The sequence below is a fragment of the Acinonyx jubatus genome, chromosome A1 (genome assembly GCF_027475565.1).
Source record: "Acinonyx jubatus isolate Ajub_Pintada_27869175 chromosome A1, VMU_Ajub_asm_v1.0, whole genome shotgun sequence".
Taxonomy (NCBI): Eukaryota; Metazoa; Chordata; class Mammalia; order Carnivora; family Felidae; genus Acinonyx; species Acinonyx jubatus.
Genome location: NC_069380.1, coordinates 38,707,721 through 38,723,683, shown reverse-complemented (window position 1 = coordinate 38,723,683; position 15,963 = coordinate 38,707,721).

Below are 15,963 nucleotides of genomic sequence, written 5' to 3'. Positions count from 1 at the left end.
GTATGGAAGCTGACAACTATAAATTACCCTTCCCACTCTCATCCAGTGCTCAGATCTTTGGAGAAATGGTCTCTGAGCCCGCCAGTGTTAAATAAATCTCCAATCCACCAAAAAAAAAAAGTCACAAATGATCTCAAAAGACACTGCAGTTAGACGTAGGAATCAGACTTGTAATTTAAATTCTTTGTTTTCTTGTGTTGCTAACAATACTCAGCATATTTGTGCATCTTTCTTTTGGACATTTACATATCCCTTGTAACAGTAAAATTCAACCCTAACCTAAGTTATCCAGAGCTAATGGTGTATTTACTCCTCACTTCAATTAGGTGAATTAGCAATAAAAATGTAAGTGATTATAAAATGGAGTCAACTAAGACCATTGTGTCTGATTTCACTTGGGTTATAAGCTCTATTTCAAAATTCCATTAGCTAAATTAGAGGTTTATCCTGTAACCCATTTCTCCTACGCAAATGGCAACTCTGCATTTGTGCTGATTGTCACTGTATAATTTTATGAGTTTGTCATTTAAAAAAATAAATGTAATTGTACCATCGTATAGCAGAGAAAATGAAGCTATTCAACTATACCCTACTACCTCACAGATATTCACATGAATATTACATATTTTTCTACTGAGTGGTTGTGAGTATAATGAGATTACACCTATTCCTAGTACCTTTCTGGATAATAAGAAGCCGCTACTGTACAAGATCATTTTCAAAGTCATTGAAAAGTAGAAAATGACTACAGCATACCAATAATGAGGGCACAAGTAAAATTGCTATTAAATTTCTTCACTCTGTAGTACCAAACTGTATGAAGAAAAATCGAGAGACACCCATTATTTTTTTTTATTATTTAGCTAATGAGAAAATACATGGAAAAAGGATTTTAATGGCCATTTTTAGGAAGAAATAACCATGACTTTTACTTCAGAAAACACTGTAAAAGATTAATACTTTAAAACAGGGTACCATTTTTATTTACCAGAATAAGTAGCACTGATTTAAATTTGGTATAGGTTTCAAAATGGAAAAAATATAATAATATATTTCATGTTTTATAATAGTATCAGTCTTCATACACATATTATGAGCTAAGCTCAGCAACTATGGTTAAAATCGGTCTCTGCAGAGAAAATTTTTAGAATGTTGATAACCTTTCTTTAGATGTTTCCCTGTAGCTCCATCTACAAAATTTAGGTAAGCCAAGTGTGTATAATGACTTCTTTCTTCATAAGAGGCATAAGAAAACATATAGGATGAATCAAAAATTTAATTCTGTTTATAATATTTTCTTATTATTTGTTCTAAATAGCAGCTGCCCAAATTTTTTAACAAGGATGAAATACTCAAATTATCCAAACTCTTCTTTTCCTAAGTTCCATTTCTTCCTGTCTATCACTGTCGTCTTAATGATTCAGTCGCCTAAGCATCTCATAATTTTTTCTTCTTTCAGCAATGCTGCACACCCTACAAGATATACTGGCATATGAAACCTTCTTGGAGTCATTCTAAATTCAACTATTTATCTGATTCCTCAACATTAATGTCGATATAAATACTCACCCTATCTATTAGGTTTTGATCTCACTATATCCATTCTTTTAGAGATCTTGAGTTGACCTGAGTACCCATCTGCTTTTGCAAACATTGTTGCCATTTCCATAGCCTTGGCCACAGAGAACATTAACCTTGTCCAATTCTGACTGTAAAGTCTCCTGAGAACTGTGTCCACTTAAAAAAAATTACTGCAAAAATAAACAGCTTATAAGCAGAAATGCTTACCTTTGTCAAGGAGTTGCTGCTTAGAGAGGAATTATCGTTGTGACCAGAACCTGAAAAATAATGACTCATTTTCAAAATAGCCTGGACATTACCTGTGTTCCACTTATATTTTAAAAATCGAAAGAATACAAAGTTATTCACAAATCTAAATCTTTATGACCCTTTTTTGGATTTTTCTTTTAATAAAAATAAGCCTCTCACATATACTGATAGGAAGAATTTGGAAGTAATGGAATAAAAAATAGTAACCATGTTATGTAAATATCACTGGGTTCCATATGATGTTTAAAACTTATTTGCAATATTTAGGGGTGCCTGGGTGACTCAACTGGTTTGCATCCAACTCTTGATTTCAGCTCAGGTCATGATCTCACGGTTCATGAGATTGAACCCTGCTTGGGATTCTCTCTCTCCCTCTCTCTGCCCCTACTCTGTCACACACTCTCTCAAAATAAACAAATAAACTTAAAAAAAAATTTATTTACAATATTTACATTTTAACACTACTTATGAATTGGTGTCACTTATTAAAGAAGTTAAGCTAAAAAGTTAAGCTAGATACTCATTTTGAAAAGTATCTTCTTTTTAAAACACTAATTATATTACTACTAGGATCATTTTTTTAATTCCTTAAGCATATACTTATAGGCCCCTATAAATATTTAAAATGATTTCAAAATATCTGAAATTGGTAAAAATAAATTCTATTACTACCAGAGGCCTTTCTTGTTGTTTGATATGTAACACATTTTTCAAGGTCTAAATAATTACTGAATCTAATGGCTACACATATAAACACAGGAAATACTATTGGAATTGATCCAGTCAATAGCATTGTAAGTAAATGAATTATCCTAACATTACATCATAAGCTCTTAACAGAATTAGAACTTACCCTATAGACAAAAGTAAACAAATTAGGAACAAGGAAGCAAATTAAATAGGTTGAAGAATTTTTGGCATGCCATAAAATTTGTATTAGTTAGGATAAAATCGTATAACCAAAAATTACTCTTATATGAAAGAATTTTATCATTCAAAGTATTTCAGCTTTTAAGCCAAAACAGAAAAATCACTTCCTTTGCTTTTTAAGACAATTTTTGTGTTTCAAATAGAATTGTCTTTCCTCATGACATTTTATTTTTAACACTTCTCATTATCAACACTGATTTCCATTTATAACCTGGCAGGATAAATTCATCTACTTGTGAAAATAATCTTTACGCATCTTAACTCTCATGTGCCTTCCATGAGCTTGTGTAGTTAAGCCATTATTTATGTTTTGCAAAAACTATAGTTATAAAATTATCAATTATACAATAAACAGCACAAAATATTTTAAAATTAGATTTTTAAAGATACCAAATTTAATTTTGCCTAAAATTAAAAGAAGGAAATGTTTACCTCAAAAAAAGAAGACATTTTAAAGGATATGGAAAAAAATATGTGGATTTTAAAAATATTTATTTGTGAAGTAATGGGACCTTTCTAAATAAGAAAGCCCAGGTGCTATAAAAAATAAATTGAACTTCATAAAATTAAATATATCTGCAGAGTGAAAATAAAAATAAAGTTCAAAAGATAAAACTGGAATGACATATGAATAAACATCTTAAAATATTTAATTTTCTTAACACATATCTATAGTTCTTAAAACTGATGGGAAAAATATTAGCAACATAAAAAAATACAAAAAAGAGAAATAATTTATTCACAAAACAATATACACATTGCTTTCACATATCAAAATATGCTAAACATTCTATATAATTTAAAAAAAAATGCAAAACAAAATCAATCTGAGACACCACTTTTCATATCAAGGTAATTTAGGACCAAAAATTAATTCACATTGTTAGTGAAGATACGAAGAATGTGAACTTCTTTGGGGATAATTTGTCAATATCTAGCAAACTTTAAAATGTACATAACCTTTGATCCAGCATTTAAAGTCTCGGGAACTTCTATTAAAGACAGACATTATAATATACAGGAAATCAATGGTACAAAAATATTAATAACAACACTGTGCTTCCTAAAAAGGAATTCAACCAAATATATCTTAGGAAAAAATAACTACAGCATAATTCTGTTTTATTCTGTGATATGATACCATACCACCAGTAGCATACTCTTTTGATGCCTTGCCCAGATCCCTTGATACCCAGATTAACTCATCTTCCAGGTTGTGTGAGCTGGGCAACTGGAGTTTATAATTAACAACAGTTTACAATGTTTCAGAGAAATGGTTTTAGTAACTGTATTCACCTCACTTGGGAGATCATGGTTCCATCTGGGAGTTACCAGGACACTTGTTGGCAATTAGTTACTGATACAGCAGTACAAAATATCAGGCCCCTTTGCTTAACAATGAAACAACAACTATGGCACAATTCATACTACAGAACTCCAGGTGAATCAGGCTGAGGATAGACTTCAACTACAATGTGTCTGAGTTTGCTTCTTCTGGGACCTCATCCTGGTTTCTCTATTTTCGTGAAGTTTTCTCTTGATAGCATTGTCCCAATAAAGCCTTCATACAAAAATCCTTATCTCAGTATCTATTTCTAGGGAAACTGCACATGACACATCATTAAAAATAAAATAAAATAAAATAAAATAAAATAAAATAAAATAAAATAAAACGGAGCTCCTATTGTATGATTATTCATCAAACACTACGAATATTAAGTGCAACTGACAGATGTAGAACAAACTCTCATTTTTAGAAAAAAATATGCATAAATATTAATATTATTTGTGTCTGGATGCCTAAGAATTATAATGGCTGTCTATGGGATTAGTGACTGTGGAAACAGGAGATTTCCTTTTTTTTTCTAAGTAGGCTTCATGCCCAGCACAGAGCTCAAGGCAAGGCTTGCACTCAAGATCCTGAGATCAAGACCTGAGCTGAGATGAAGAGTCAGATGCTTAATTGACTGAGCTACTCACGTGCTCAGAAGACTTCCTTTCAACAGGAACATCTATCTTTAGTAATTTTTACAGTTGGGAAATTTTATAATATAAATAGAATTATTTTTGAATTGTATAAAATTAAGTTAAATGGCAACATGAACTTTTGGTGTAAATGAAGATGACTTTTAAAATATTTTTTAAAAGCTAGTGATGCCGAAATAGATGCCTACATATCTATAAGCACGTGTATATTGCTCATTTACATTAAAGGTAATAATTCAAGTTTATCATTAAAACTTGGAGCTTCAATTGTTAGTAGAGGTTTGGCAAGCTACACTGAACATTTCCTCTATTAACAACCCCAACAAAACAAGCCCACTTTCTCACTTGCAATTTTCTAACCTATAAAACATTTTGTAAATTGAAAATTTGCATTTTACTTTATTTTTAAAATCTCAATAGGCCTATGGGTTTTAACATATATTAGTGGCCCTTATAAATTTAAAAGTGTGAAAGCTAAGTCTTTATAGACTGTGGAATCTCAGGTCACAAATATTTCACCAGGATACTTTTGCCCAATTTATTTTTTACCAGTCTGTCTTTTTATGTGAATATATCAGCAATTAAAATGAGTTCTAAAAAAAATCAGAATCATGATCACTGAAACTTTAATGACTATTATGCTTTAAAAATCCTCTTCTTTTTACAACTTGTTTTTCATGTAAACTCACAGAAGGGGAAAATTATTTTTTTAAAACAAAGTAATTTTGGTGGCTGCACTTTGCAGGTCACAGTTAATTATAGAATCAATATTCCACTCTCCAGGTGGTCAAGCTACACAAAGCCAAAAAGCTATTTTATCACATTAGTCAAAGTTACATTTCTGTGAAGCCCAAAGGAATGGAAAAAATTGAATTTACTTTATAAGATTGTAATTATAATGGAATTGCATGTTTTTATAGAAAAATACCATTATGGTTATCATGATATTGTTCTAAGCTCTTTAGGTGCATTAATTCATCTAAAGTTCACAGACACTATCTTGATCATATCAATTGCATTAGTTTATATGTCTGTAACACTAAGAATATCTATTATTAATATATACATATTTAATTCAAATTGAAAGTTAATTTGAACATGTTATATACTCATTGTTATGTGTCTGTTTTCAGAAGTGTTAAATACATATTTATAGCAAGATAAATACATAGATATATACATAAATACTTTAAAATTTTCAGATTGAAAAAAATTAATAAGGATTTACTCAACAAACTTCTCCTGAATATTATCATTGTCAAAAAATGGCACCTATATATCATCTATACAAAATATGTTTATTTGCAATATCTTGAAAATAAGTGCTTTCCAAAATCATCTTCAATCCCATTGAAAGCAGTGCATTAGTTCAATATTTATATATAGTATTGAAATTAATAAAATGCCGATCCCCCCATATGTATGTGAATAGGTGCACACACATGCTCATGTATACACATCTACACATACACACACACACACACACACACACACACTAAATGAGAAAGATGACGATGCCTATGGTACATACTGCGCATCTGCTATACTAATAAACGTCTATCTCTTCATTGTCAGTTGGTGGATTGTTAGATTTTTTTAGATTTGTTAATAAATTTTAATTGATAATTTTGAGTTTAAGATAAATTTAGCTTTCTTTATTTTTCTTAAAGTACATAATATGGAACTGGTTTTCAAAATAGCATGTCTTGAACTTCTAGTTCTTGCAGTCCAATTCCTTTTTAGAAATCATAATAATAAAATTTGAAGATTTAGTGCTCTAGTTAAAGTCACAATTGCAAATGGTGGTAAAAAAACAATGATTTTATATCAGTGGTATCTTTCAAGGACCAAAGGAAAGTAAAATATAATTTGCTGAAAACATAGCTAAGATCTTTCAATACTTGTGATGGTGGGTCCCAAGTAGAACGGGACTGGTGCGATTCCAAGATGTTCCATAATTCTACAATGCACAAGGAACATTTTTCAAAATAGGACTCAACCTTAAGGCAGATATTTTAAAGCCTCGTAAGTGTCAGTTTGACTCATTTTTTCTTACATCAATGTCACACTGAATGAGACATTTATGCTGTCAACAAAACAATCTGCATTTAAATTCTATTTGGTGTGTTGGTCAGGGAAAAGTGCTTTTAGTTAGCTCTGGAATCTAGGAAAAAAGCAAACCTCAAATTATTTGGCCCTTTACATCCTGCACAATTAGAATTTGTGTACTTTATCCATCCATCACCTATTTGGCACCCTTGTCAGAGAATGTTCAATGATCCTTGAAGAAGATTGATAGGGCGTGATTATTTAAAAGCTTACATAATTATTTAAATGTACATATTTAAATAGGCTCTTGTCTAAGCCTATACACAGCAACACAGTGAAATATGCTAATTTAAAACATAATGTAAAATATTTCATTAAGGTAGCGAAATTGCTCAAGTGTGTATTTTCTCTTTTTCTCCATTCTTTTTTTTAAGTTTATTTATTTATTTATTTATTTTGAGAGAGCAAACTGGGGGAGGGGCAGAGAGAGAGAATCCCAAGTAGGCTCCATGCTGTCAGCACAGAGCCCAGGGCTTGAACTAATTAACTGCAAGATCATGACCTGAGCCAAAATCAAGAGTCAGATGTGCAACAGACTGCTCCACCCAGGCGGCCCTCTCCATTTTTATACTCAAGTAGAATACCATTTAACACAATAAAATGCTAAATATTTATCATGGATGCATTTTGTCTTTTGAGAAAATTTGGACTCGTGAATCTTGGCTTTGTCTACACAACGGAGTTCTTCTAATATCTCCCAGGATCCCTTTATTATTCTCCTACACGCTGGCTGTTAGTGTGATTTCCTACACCAGAGGAGCACCTGTATCTTTCTGGAGGCCTGACTTTAGCAGCTAGAATCCCCTTTTTTCTGGTGCGGAAAAACAACAACAACAACAACAACATCAACAACCACGACAACAACAAACTATTTATATTTCTTCATGCACAAATTTTAAACTGCTGCTAATGGTTCCCAGAATATAAAACTACAATAAACATATCCCTTATTGGGACAACTCAATGATGTCACCTAAACTGTCTAGAATTATCCTGTGGAGTTGAACCCAAGTTACCCTCTGGGAAGCTGTGCTTGACACAGCACCTTTCATTGTCTTACTTTACTACCTTCCTAAAACTTACACCCAAATCTTCATTTTAGGGTTTGTTTTGGAGTATTCAAACTTAGACATAACCCTATTAGGTGTTTAATGATTGGCAACTTTACTTTCATAAATTTCTAGGTGGAACTATTGATCATTGCTTTCAAAAGCCCTTCTTCTTCAACTTTCTATTAAGATCTCTATACATCTACCCTTAATAAATATTATTTAATGATTTTTAACCTTTGCTATAAAATCTAACCTAGTTGTTGAGCTGGAAATTTAGATCATATATTTCTTTTTCAAATAGTCATAGTCTGCTTAATATTGATTTTCAAACTTAGGTGGAAATCAGTAATACGTGCCTGCACTCGCGGATCTTACGCTGTAATGGGGAAAAAGTGAGTATATACAAATGAATCAATCTGTAAATGAGGTAATTCTTGAAAGAAAGAATGAAACAAATGACATACTAGAGCGGTGGTTGCCCATTCTAGTTGTGTATTACAATCACTTGGTGACATTTTTAAAAATAATGAGGCCCTGACTTCATCCTCACATTTTTTTTTAAATTTAACTGGTCTGGGGAGTGGGTCCAGGCATAGGCTTTTTGTTGTTGATTTATTTTAAATTACCCAGGTGATGCTACTTTATAGGAATAATTGATAACTGTGATAGAAATTATAGGGGTGGACAAGTACTTCAGATTTTCTAGTCTAGAGAAGACACGTTTATGAAAGTTGCATTTGAACAGACCATCTAATGATGATAAAGGGCCAACATGTGAAAATCATCTGAAAGAGTGTTGCAGGGAGAAGCAGAAGCTATTCAAGGCCTCTGAGGCAGGTGAGCCATGGAGAAAGAGAGAAAAGGCTGGTACGGCTGGGACGTGATGGATGCCGACAGCCTATGAGATGAGGTCAGACAGATCAGCAGCTAGGACACGAGGTCCTTGTAAGCCATGGTAACGAGTTTTGAATTTCTTCCCTATACGAGTGAAAGCCACTGGAGTGTTTTAAGTGAAGTGACATAATCTGATTTGTGTTTGAAAAGATGCTGGCAGTTATATGAAGAATGGACGGAAAAAGTCAAAAATGGAAACAAGAAGGCCATTTGGAGTATTGAGTATTCAAGAGGAGAACTACCTCTTTAAAACTACAGCGAGCATGCCAGCAATTGCCAGATGCACAATGGTACATGATAGCAATTTATAACAGAGCAGTCAGAAGGTCGTATGCTAGTGTTGTTGGCAAGTAGTAAAGTGGATGAGTGATGAGCTGGACACAAACAAGATGACATTTCTCTACTGGTAAACTCCTCTGGTTGGCCTCACCTTAAATTACTGCAGCATTCAACTGCAGGAACTCAGAAGAATAAAAAAAAAAAAACACTGAACCACTTTGCTCAAATCTCCTCCCTTAAAATGTTTTATGCTCCTTTATCTAACAGACTCTTTGTACTAGTGAGGGTGTACGCTTTTGTGAAGTTATATCTTTGTTATATCAATTGAAGTAGAAACATCCAGTGACTTCACTTCGACAACTAAAAAGCTCAAATAGTATCACTTCCCACACTTTTTATTTCTAAGAGATCGTCATGGAAGGTATGTAGAAAATAGTAAAACGTCCTGTAATGAAAATGTCATCTTTTGTTGTTCGGCTGAAGCTGAAACATAAAGTTAAGTATATGTTCAGGAACAATAGACATTGGATTTCATTAATAACGTAATAACAATAATAATTCTTCAACAACTAACATTTATGGAGTTTTTACTATTTGCTAAGTCCCTCCTATTCACTGAGCACTTTTTAAAACATTTTACATGTAGTAAGACATTTAACTTTTGTAAGTCCTTATTTGATAAATATTCATTGTCTTCAAGGTTTGAACAACTTCCTCTATCAGAGAGAGGGAGAGAGAATGCCAGCAGTTGTAAGATACACAATGACATTATTACAAGATGATGAGAAATATCACAAAATAACTACCATCTGTCACTACAATATTTATGCTTCAAAAAAGCAATATTTTTTTTAAAAAGCAGTATTTATGTTTCATTAATTTATGCTTTAAAACATATACTAATAAGGCTATACTAACAAGGTTTTGAAGTATAATCTATTTGACTACTTCTTATTTAACTATTCTTTTAAAGACACTCTCTGCCCTGGTAGGCTAATAGTTGTTTCAGTAAACAGAGTTTTGCAAGAGAACAGCAGAGATGAATTCTGAGGCATTAAGTTTGTCAGGATCATTGAAATGAATGTTCTGGAGTGAGTCACCAGGAGATGGAGCCTATTTACAACCAAATGCAATTTCAGAAAAAGTCTTCAATTTTTAAAATAATTTCAGACACCAAAGCAATAATTGCAAGTAGAACAACTCATATTACTAATTTGTTACAAAAGTAAGTGACAGTTCTACCTCCCCTGCTCTCCTCTCCAGGAAATGATGTTTCTACCTCCTTAACACTTGAGGAAAGGAATGTGTTGGTGATCAAGACAAAAGGCTATTTTTGTGGCTCTTCTGTATCAGGAACATATTCATGACTTTATACAGGAGTTTTATTCTTTTTGCTGCAGCCTTGTCATTCACGAGAGAAGAAAAAACTATAATAATTTAAAAAAACCCTTAATACTGAAAAATATTACGTACATATAAGGCATCTGATTTATTTCAAAAAAATGAATGATCATCATAATCATTATTTTTGCCATCACTAATTATTGTGAATAAAAAGTGTGCTAAGATCTCTTTTATACATTTCAGACATGTTAATTCTTTCAATTATTAACAATCATAATACTAGGGAAGAATTAGTGTTCTCCCTATTTTGACACTGTAAAGTTTGCCAAGGTTACAGAGTCAGTGAGGTGAATCTGTTCTCAACAACTAAACATTCTGCTTAGAAATGTAAGTTTGGAAAGATGACTTATGACTCTAATTCTGGATAAAAATAATGGTATGATAGAGACAGAGACAGAGATAAAAGAGATGTGAGTGTGACAGAGATAGAGATGTGTCATGAGATAAAAAATTTAATGGTTTATTTTGCTTTTATGAAGTTAAGCATTTAAAACGTTTACCCTTTGCTTTTATCATCTCAATAATAGTTACATCACACCAGACCATCTGTTGACTCAGGACGTTATTCTCTAATAATTATAAGATAGTATATATTAGGGGAGAAAATAATAATCATCCTAGAACACATCGACCTTATGATATGAGTAGTCTCAAACATCATCAGCTTTCTCAGATCATACTTGGTTGTTGTAGAGAATGGGATACCCAAAAGTTTAAGGTCAAGAGTATATTCAAATGCTCACTGTTCTCTTATCTCAATAGAAGAAAAAAAACAAAACAAAAAACAAAACCAAACTCAGAATGCCCAGATTCTAGGATTGGATGAAATAGAGCAATGTTTTCTTGCTGAGCTATTGCAGGAAAACATAATAATGATTTCCTTTTCTAGAAAGTGAGAGCAATAATGAAGTCGTTTTTTTGTTTTTTGCTTTTTTTTTGGTTTGTTTTTGTTTTTGTTTTTCTGCAGCCTTTTGAATATTGATGCTGGGCTATATATAGTTCACAAGTTGAGAAGTGTTTTATTTACCACAAATTTTCAAACTCTCAGTGTTAATAGCCTTCTGTATCCACCCTGCACAGGAAAAAGGAGTTAACTCTTGGATCACTGGGTCAATAAAGTAATTTATGAGCCTTAATTAATTTATTTATATTTTGAGTTGTCTCTTTACTGTATCATTCCTAATAAAGATATTAGAAATATTGAATAAGAATATTTTAGGGGCGCCTAGGTGGCTCAGTCGTTAAGCCTCCGACTCCGGCTCAGGTCATGATCTTACGTTCGTGGGTTCAAGCCCCCTGTCGGGTTCTGTGCTGGCAGATGAGAGCCTGGAGCCTGTTTTGGATTCTGTGTCTCCCTCTCTCTCTGCCCCTCCCCCACTCATGCTCTCTCTCTCTCTCTCTCTCTCTCTCTCTCTCTGTGTCTCTGTCTCTCTCTGTATCTGTCTTAAAAATAAATAAACAAGAAAAAAAAAAAGAATATTTTATTACATTGTAAGAGAACTTCAAATCGTTTAACCCCTGTTACGTTCAGAAAATAAAAATAAATCTTGGACACAGGGGAAAACTAAGCCATCAAGTTCACAAAAGGAGTAAATGGTAGAACCGAATTTAATTAAGACATTCAGCATTTTTCTTTAAGTCCAATATAAACTATATACATGGCTTTTTAAGATTTAGCTCTTTTTAATTAGCAGACAAGAAAACTAGTTTGAAAATAATGAAAGCTTATGCAAAATACACTTTTACATAGTTGCCGTCTTTTCAAGTGTTTTATCCTTAAAATATCAAAGCAAACTTATTTTCCACTGCATGAAAACTACTCTCAAACTTTCTTCAATACTGCTCTCATCAGTATTCTGGGAAACCAGTTTCCCAGATATAGTGCGTCCGGTGGTGACGTCATGAACCAGCCACCATACTTGGCAACCTGAGTGCATCGATAGGCTTTTTCTGCGCAACTCATTTGTAGTAAACAACGCACCACATGCTCTTTGAGCCATTGACAGTTGCCTTGTTTCATATTTAAACTGCTTATAAAAAGCCAGCACTGTTACTGTGAACTACATCGAACTCTGAGCAAGACTAGCAAAAGCAACCAGTCTGCTGTTTGGAAAGGCATGTTTCTGAACTTCTGTTTGTGAAAGGCGTTTCTTCTCTAAACATAGATAGAAAAATATTATGTAAAAATATGGATGATGTTCTTAAGAGAACATTCATAGTTCACATTTGGTCACACATTATAGAAGACTGAATGAAGGTATAGATTATAGATTCAACAAACAGGAAGAAAACAGATCCTTTATTCAAGAAAAGTGGTATAAAAAGCATTCTGAAAAGTGATTTCCCTTAACTTTCTCCCATCCCAACTCCACCAAATAAATCAAGTCAATACATTTCTAAATAAAGGATCAACAGGATCAACATTGACAAAATACATCAGATATTTATTTATTTATTTATTTATTTATTTATTTATTAAATGGGCCCATTGTCTTCATTTAGAGGAAAGAAATAGTACTTTGCTGCTATGGACTGAATTGTATCCCCTCCTCCATTCATATATTGAAGTCCTAACCCTCAACACCTCAGAATATGGCTGTATTTTGGAGATAAGATCATTACAGAGGTAGTTAAGTTAAAAATGAAGTGATTAGGGAGGGACCTAATTCCATATGGCTGGTCCTTCTGTCCTTATCGGAAGAAGAAATCTGAACTTTGACACATACAGAGAAATATGACAGGAAGACACAAAGAAAAGATGGCCAAAGAAAAGATAAGCAAAGGAGAGAGTCCTGAAATAGATCCCTCCATTAGTAACAACCCTGCCAAAACTTGATCTCAGATTTCTAGCTTCCAGAACCGTGAGAAAGGAATTTTCTGTTATTCAAGCCACTCAGTCTGTGGTACTTCATTATAGCAGCCTTAGGATACTAATAAATTCACTACAAAGAAATATACCCTTTAATTAGATAGCAGATAAATTTGTGTTCCTTCATAGTTTTTAGTATTCCTCATTGCCATCACTGCAGGAATGGAATCATACATCTAGATGCATATTTCACACATAGTCACAGACTGTATGGGTGTGTGTGTATTATGTACATTTAGATGTATAATTCACTCATTTCGTGCCATACATATATATCTGTATGTCTGTGCAGACCTCACAAAGCTATGTTTATATTTGAAATCAAATTATCAGTAAGAGCTCCAATTTAACTGCATCATGACTTCTACCTACTTAACATAGGAACTCAATTCCCATTCAAAGGGCGTCTCTCCCCAATCATTTTTAAAAGTCCTTTGGGGAATTTCATGCATAATAACAAATACTATTTTCATTTTTCTTATCTGTCTTCCATTTTGGCCCCCTGTATGATGTCTGCTACTGACAAAAATGTTTCAAACCTGGCCTTGCCACTTTCACTGCTGCTGCTATCCTCGTTAAGGGAGATTGAATTCCTGAGCTTGGAGGAGCCCAAGTGGCAGACCCTGTTCCTTCCACTCTGTGCAAAAATTTTAGAAATGTCCCTATGCCCTTCATACTTCTCAATTTCCCGACTGCTTATTCTCATGTCATAAACAAATAAGTTCATTCATTCATTCATTCATTCATTCCCTGGTTAAACATAATCTTTAGGTTTTGTTCCTATAACCTCTTTCTTAAAAGCACTCAGAACGATTCTGTATAAAGGAGTGATCATGTTGATACCTGTCTCCAAGTGCCTGTTTACTGATTTCTTCCATGCAGGCTTCATCTCTTCTATAAAGCATTGTTTATTTATATGGAACACTGAGGTCCAAACACCCACAAGTTTCGGCCTGTTCTGATATATCCCCATGCCTATTACCATTTTTAGTGTAACCAGAAATCCTACCATATGCCTGTCTCTCTCTCCATCTTTCTACCTACATACATTATTATCACCCATCTGGTGGAAAGTATTGCATATTACATACAAGATATTCATAATATGAATCTAAAGACCCATATCTTAAATCACACTGTTTATAAACTAAATGAAATACAATTAAGCATTTGTACCTAAAAGAGAGCTATTTTAGTGTCTCAAACTATAAATATTGTTACTGATTGAGTTATTTTATCCTGTTGCTAAAATGACATGACACATTTTGCACACAGTAGAAAATTACTTAATAATTCTCTCTTGAAAAGAAATAAACCATGTATATGCCTTGCCTATAAAAGTACTTTCTTTTTTCTTTTTTTAGGACTTTCAAGTTTTAGGTATTTAGGCAATATATACAGTTGATTGCCAAATAAAAATGACTATAGCAGATATAGTGCAAGACAAATTGACTGTACTTAGGTATTTTCCCTGGAGTGGTAAATAATTTTTCACTACCCTGTTTGGAGCAAAATATGATTTGTGGTTTGAATGAACTCTTGTTTTCTCTTATCTACTGAAGCTCTCCTACATTTGCATGGATATTCAAAAGACTACTGCACTGTAATTGAAAAAAAAAAAAGTTTAGTTAAAGTTCAGATCAATGTGTTTAAAAAAGACCTCCCACTGGTAGACAGGTGAAGTATCTATTTATGACTAGCCAAGAGGTGTAAATCAAAAAGGTGTTTAAATCTCAGAATCTCTTACCCTACATGAGGTGTTTCTTTGTTCATCTCTACATTCGATCTCAGTAGACTCTTTTAGCATGCTTATTGTGTGAAATCTTGACATATTTATGGCACATTCACTCAGCAATAATCCCATAAATTTTTAAGGCTTTCATTTATCCTGATTCAGGTTGTTTTTTACTATCTAAATTAATTGGAAGGCGTCCTTCCATGTCGATTATGGTTTGATTAGAATCATCCTGAGACTGTGATCCAAAATGGGAGATTTTATAAAATGAAAAGCTTTCCTTCCAATGGATAATGAAGGCCAAATTATTTTCACATTGTCTCCAGTTATGTTATATATAAAGATTTGGCTTTCAAATGTCAGTTCTCTCTAGAGGGAATGAGATGAAAGTTATGTTTCAGACACATACATCTGTCTGAAAAATAATTGAGCATTTAAATGTCTGATCAATTATCTGCATTGTTAGGAGATGTCATCGATGATAAGATAAGACACTGCTGATTATAATATTAATGGTTTTATAAAATATTTGGGGACATATTTTTTCGGTAAGGCTTCAGCCTAAAACAAGTAACCTGTATAATTTAACACGATCTGGTTCTTATTATACAAGGATCTGATACTATTTAACTTACCTTATATGTAATGTGTTAAACATATACACAAATGGTTTAACCCAGGCCATCGTTTCTACTACAAAGCTTTAATTAAGGCACTAATGACACAACAGTGACCCTAGAATGCAACAGCAGAACAGCCATAGATGGTACTCAAGCATTTCCCCTCTGTGCAGAGGGTGTAGCAGGCCCTTTTATGTCAGTAGCAAAGATAATGTAAAGTCGGCATTTCAGGACACATTACATATCATATCCTAT